General features: G+C 45.4%; 1 protein-coding gene across 1 annotated transcript in view; it reads left to right on the plus strand.

The window, feature by feature from the left end:
* Positions 1 to 5,009: 5,009 nt before the first annotated feature.
* The window catches only part of LOC138958754 (cAMP-dependent protein kinase type II regulatory subunit-like), a 3,593-nt gene continuing 2,947 nt past the window's right edge, over positions 5,010 to 5,655 (plus strand). Inside the window, exon 1 of the mRNA XM_070330041.1 lies at positions 5,010 to 5,655. This exon is cut by the window's right edge and continues 502 nt beyond it. The gene's annotated coding sequence lies outside the window, so the exon portion shown is untranslated.

Here is a 5,655-nt window from a genome sequence, read left to right on the forward strand (position 1 = left end):
TGTTTCCTTTTCAACTTTGCCTTTCTTTGTTTTTGTCTCGTTCTTTCTTTCCTGCGATTTCTTTTTCTCTGGCTTTCTTTTATGAGAACATTATTCCTGTGAGGGTTGGTACCAAGAACATGGAAAGGACACACAACTTTGTGTCCACTGGACAAAGCCGCTCTGTGGTGAATGCTCATTCAGTTTCCTAAGACCCGGTATCACATACCAGCGTAGGTCGGCTGAGGCCTTCTTTAACTACTGATTTCCCCCAAAACCCTTCCGACCAGCTGCGTACACAATGAAACTGTATGCTTTAGGATTGTTAGTACCAGATTCGGCCTCGGCGTGCATTTGGATGAATATAGTTATTGGCTGATTGGTCACAGTTCCTTGGAATGTGAGCTAGGTCTATAATTGATACGACAAAAGTCACAATAGGGAGAACACTTTCTGACTTTTTAAAGTTCTATTATTGGCTCGGTGATTGGTCACAGTTCTTTGGAATGTGCAGGGGCGGACCTAGTTGTGGATAAGGGGGGGTTCCAAATTGGAGCAGGGGTCCAGGGGCCGCTCAGGCCCCGGTGGGGTCCATGGGCAAAGCCCTGGTGGGGGGTCTGGGGGGCAAAGCCCCCCCAGATGCTGAAGGAATTTTATTTTTTTAGGTCAATCGGAGGCCTCTCGTGGAAGATAACAAGGTAAAAAAACAAACGGATGGGGGGTGGGAGGGGGGGGGGGGTTCCGGGCACCCAGGAACCCCCCCCCCTAGGTCCGCCCCTGATGTGAGCTAGGTCTTTGATACGAATGAACGTCACAATAAGGAGAACAGATTCTGACTTTTGTAAGTTCGTTGAAAGTGCTTTGCCACGTAGATAGCTAAAAGCCTTCGTCCCTCTGACACACCCATACAAGTTATGGCCTCTGTTGTGCTTCAAGGATCCAAACACGAAGAACACTGTACTCACAACGGCAATGAGTAGCGTCAGGTGCCCAGTTCGGATGCAGTCGCAACCATTTTTTCAGTTATGAATTATTGAACTGTCTTGATCTCCGTGAAACATCTAGATAAGAAGTGCCCACAAGTTCAATCAGGAGCGTTAAGTGACTCACTAAAAAAACCAAGAGGCGAAGCCTTCAAGGCTCCCGTAAGAAATCGACAAACAGTAACACAAACTCATTCACTCCGTCACACATACACACACACAGTAAGCATAGACACGAAGTGGGAGACGCTGGATCTAGATCTGTCTGTCTGTAGCCTACTTACGAGTTACGGGGACACGACTGCCACTGAGATCGACACTGCCCTTTCGACAGCGCTTCCTCGCGCAGACACTGAAAACACGCTGTGCAGATCAACCTGTAGGAAATCGCCTTTGGTATCTTCTGTATCTATTTTTTCTGGAGCCGCTACGAAACCGAACAATGTGAAATCGTCTTCCCCGAATCGGCGAATGCAGCTCGGTTAGAACTGAGAAGTGAATCTATACCACAATCCTTCACGCGATCTGACCTAACCTTGACCCCTGACCTGGTCTACATACCATACACAACACAAACCAGTCACCTGTTTTTACCCCCCCCCCCCCCCCCCCAAAACCCCCCACCACCCGTTTTCTTTGGATACACACTTTATCTACATACGTGCCGACGAAATGTTGATCATTGCTTCAATACTTTGAAGCTGTTGCTTGGATAATAACCCGGTAAAATTAGTATTTCGGTGTTCAGTCAAATGTTAAAGTTTCTATCACACACGCACACACGCACGCACGCACAGACAGACAAAAGTTAGCATCGCATAGGCTACACTTACGTGAGCCAACAAGAGGCGAAGCCTTCAAGGCTCCCGTAAGAAATCGACAAACAGTAACACAAACTCATTCACTCCGTCACACATACACACACACACACAGTAAGCATAGGTGACACGGTGCAAGAGTGGGAGACACTAGATCTAGATCTGTCTGTCTGTAGCCTACTTACGGGGACACGACTGCCAGATCGACACTGCGCTTTCGACAGCGCTTCCTCGCGCACACACTGGAAACACGCTGTGCAGATCAACCTGTAGGAAATCTCCTTTGGTATCTTCTTTATCTATTTTTCTGGGGCTACGAAACCGAACAATGTGAAATCGTCTTCCCCGAATCGGCGAACTGCAGCTGGGTGAGAACTGTATCTATACCACAATCCTTCACGCGATCTGACTTAACCTTGACCCCTGACCTGGTCTACATACCACACACGACACAAACCAGTCACCTGATTTTACCCCCGCCAAACCCCCCACCACCCGTTTTCTTTGGATACACACTTTAACTACATACGTGCCGACGAAATGTTGATCATTGCTTCAATACTTTGAAGCTGTTGCTTGGATAATAACCAGGTAAAATTAGTATTTCGGTGTTCAGTCAAATGTTAAAGTTTCTATCACACACATACACACGCACAGACAGACAAAAGTTAGCATCGCATAGGCTACACTTACGTGAGCCAAAAAAACAGTAACAACAGTTTTACCATTACTGAACTTGGTCTTATTCAACCAAGTAAGAAATCACTTATGAGCTCAATCACGTCGCTTAATTAAGTACCCGGCCCGAATCAAGTGACAACGGTGTTAAATTGACCAGTACATGTCAGCTAAGGTGGGGGGAGGGGGGGGGCTTACCATGACATTAAAAGGTCTTCTTAGTTCTTCAAGCAGCCAAAAATAAGAAATCGTTCGAGAGTTCAATGACGAGCGTCAAATCGAGTGACAACAGTGTTAAATTGACCAGCACCGCTGCGGGGAAGAAAAAAAGGTCTGCATATTGATCAAGGATTGGTTGCCCGGCTGGAGAATCCCCGAACGTGGACAATGGCATCAGGCTCTGCCATTGATTGGCCAGGCAGGGTGGTGCTTTGCTTTGTGGCGTGGAATGCCGAGCCCTCTCTACTGATGACGCCGTCCTTTTCCCTGCCTCACTGCCTGCCTGCCTCTGTTCCCAGGATGGATGACAGACATTCGGCATCTGGAGGTAGCTTTGTGGTCACAAACGTTTATGTCTGTCAACGACTGAAACCAAAGTGGCAGGGATGTTGCTAGGATAACTTAATTTTATATCGGCAAATTTGACCGAAACGGCCGTAACCGTTTCTGCCGCTTTTCAGAGTTTAAGGTAGTCCTTTGAGTCTCCTCCGTCCAATCGTGAAAAAGGTTCGTCAGATCTGCCGAAATAACGACGTAGTTTTCGGCACATTTTGAAAGAAGGTTTGGCATGAATGTTGGTAGGATTACTTTTTATTGGCAAATTTTGCTGAAACGGCCGTTACCGTTTCGGCCGCTTTCCGGAGCTTAAGGTAGTCCTTTGAGTCCCCTTCGTCCAATCGTGAAAAGGTTCGTAAGATCTGCCGAAATGACGACTTAGTTTTCGGAAAATTTTGAAAGAAGGTTTGTCATTTAACTGGCGACGCCAAATGACATTCCTTGTGCTGTGAAGGAAAATTGACATACAGACTAAAACGGCAAATGCACATTTACAATCATATTTATACATAATCAGATTACCTCATGGACCTTACAGATGTCAACTGCACAAAGACATCCTGGTATAAATTCTCATCCTTTTTGATAAGATTCACTGGAATCGGCACAAAATACATCACTTGACCGATTCTGTGTGAAGTCTATGGCCCGGGTAATTTGTCACAATCGATTTGTCATTGTAAACATGGCTTGACCGCCCCGTGGAATACTTAATGAATCATTTGATCAACTCCCAGGCAGAACGATCGGTCATATCATATTCTAAATGCGTCCGTTATGCATGTCCAATTCCTAGCATAAACCCCGCAGAAACCCCGAGCATAAACATGAATAAGATCTTGCAATTAAGCCTCCGATGCAGCTAAGACAAACAACGGGCTGAACAAATTAGATTCTTTCATGTCAAAGAACTTTAGACAGCGTGGATAGTCGAAGAGAACAAATTGTTATCATGGTTGATGCTGGACTGGAGGTGCTATATTAGGAACACATTTTGTTTTTACTGTAAACGAACTAGTTCAGATTTAATTTGTTTGTACCCGTTTGATCTACTGGTATAGCCAAATCTTATAACTTTCAACTCATAAAACAAGACACATCTGTTTTACCTATTGGGTGTGTTCGCAAGGCCCGGGGTTAATTGCAACTTGAAATGTCGCGTATATTGTCCACCCTTGGTAGGAAGGATGGACTGAGGGAGATCGCTAGAAGATGTCTTCGTCGGTGGTACCTGTGACGTGACGGGCACCTCCGATGAGAGGACACCTCTCAATAAGGGAAACCTTCTGATGTCCCTTTCTCTGTAATCTTGACTAATGCAGTACCTGCCGTGAAAGGACACCTGCAAGGCAGGGACACATTTTGCTGGTCCCAAGCATGTCCTTTCATCGTTGGTACCGGTGTACTACTCACCCCCCGCGGGTTAGGGGGAAGAATTTACCCGATGCTCCCCAGCATGTCGTAAGAGGCGACTAACGGATTCTGTTTCTCCTTTTACCATTGTTAAGTGTTTCTTGTATAGAATATAGTCAATGTTTGTAAAGATTTTTAGTCAAGCAGTATGTAAGAAATGTTAAGTCCTTTGTACTGGAAACTTGCATTCTCCCAGTAAGGTCATATATTGTACTACGTTGTAAGCCCCTGGAGCAAATTTTTGATTCGTGCTTTCAGTTTGTGAACAAGAAACAATTAACAAGTGGCTCTATCCCATCTCCCCCCTTTCCCCGTCGCGATATAACGTTCGTGGTTGAAAACGACGTTAAACACCAAATAAAGTAAAGAAAGTTGTACTACTCGGTGAAGTGCAGTACCTTTTCCGCTTCTGAACTGTGTAGCTATACTGAACTGCTCTTGTTCACCGTGGTGTGCCCCCTCACCGCCGGGACCTGATGCGGAACGAAACCAATCAACAGGCTCATTAACTAAACCATGATACCATTACATCGGCAGTGCATTTAGCAGTTTCACCCTCAGGGCCGGTTCGCAGACTGTAATGTTTCGTGATCCCTGACTCTGCTGCTATTTCACCAACTCATTCGGGCAACAACATGATCACATTTGTCTTTAATCGGGGCATAGACGTCTGTGGTGTGCGGTTAAGAAATGTCGGCTTCAAAGACGAAAGTGTATCTTCTGAAAACTCTGGTCAAAGCTGAGAAACCTTTGAGAATCTTGGAAACAAATATTTAACGTTTAGCTCGAGTTCTTTGGATGAAAATCAATTCAATCTCTGCCCTAGGTTTTGAGATCGACTAATTCATGTCACAAAAGGCCAGGTAAACAGGTTCAATCAGAACGATAACTCGCAACAAAGAATCGGCGTGGGAAAGAGAATCCATGACAACGTGTATCACCGGCTTGCACTCTGCAAATCAACAGGAATTTTTTATTCATGACGCAAGTGAGCGAAGAAAACAGGCAAGCTTAATTCCGTGAGGAACAACAGGGAACGTGAGAGCCGTAGACATTGAAGACGTTTGGAAACCGTCAGCCGGTATTGATCCCTTTTAACGATCTACTTTCTCCCTCCACTCAACACTTTTGTTCCGGACTTTTCCCGACCTAGTGCATGACACTTGTTATTTCTTCTATTCTGCGCCTCTCTGACACTTTTCTATTTTTGTTTTCAAAGAAAATCTTGG

Source organism: Littorina saxatilis, linkage group LG1 (assembly GCF_037325665.1).
Source record: "Littorina saxatilis isolate snail1 linkage group LG1, US_GU_Lsax_2.0, whole genome shotgun sequence".
NCBI classification, from domain to species: Eukaryota; Metazoa; Mollusca; class Gastropoda; order Littorinimorpha; family Littorinidae; genus Littorina; species Littorina saxatilis.